Source organism: Lupinus angustifolius, chromosome LG11 (genome assembly GCF_001865875.1).
Source record: "Lupinus angustifolius cultivar Tanjil chromosome LG11, LupAngTanjil_v1.0, whole genome shotgun sequence".
Taxonomy (NCBI): Eukaryota; Viridiplantae; Streptophyta; class Magnoliopsida; order Fabales; family Fabaceae; genus Lupinus; species Lupinus angustifolius.
The window spans coordinates 27,856,922-27,857,137 of NC_032019.1; positions in this window are offsets into that span (position 1 = coordinate 27,856,922).

Consider the following 216-nt stretch of genomic DNA (forward strand, 5'->3'; position numbering starts at 1 on the left):
AGGAATAGGATGAGGATGAGAAAGAGGATAGGATGAGGATGAGGACGAAGATAGGATGAGGAAGAGGATGAGGATGAAGAGGAGGATAGGATGAGGAGGAGGAGTAGAATGAGGATAGGATGAGGATGAGGACGAATATATGATGAGGATGAGGAATTGGAGGAGGAGTATAGGATGAGGATGAGGATGAGGATGAGGATGAGGGTGAGGAGGAGG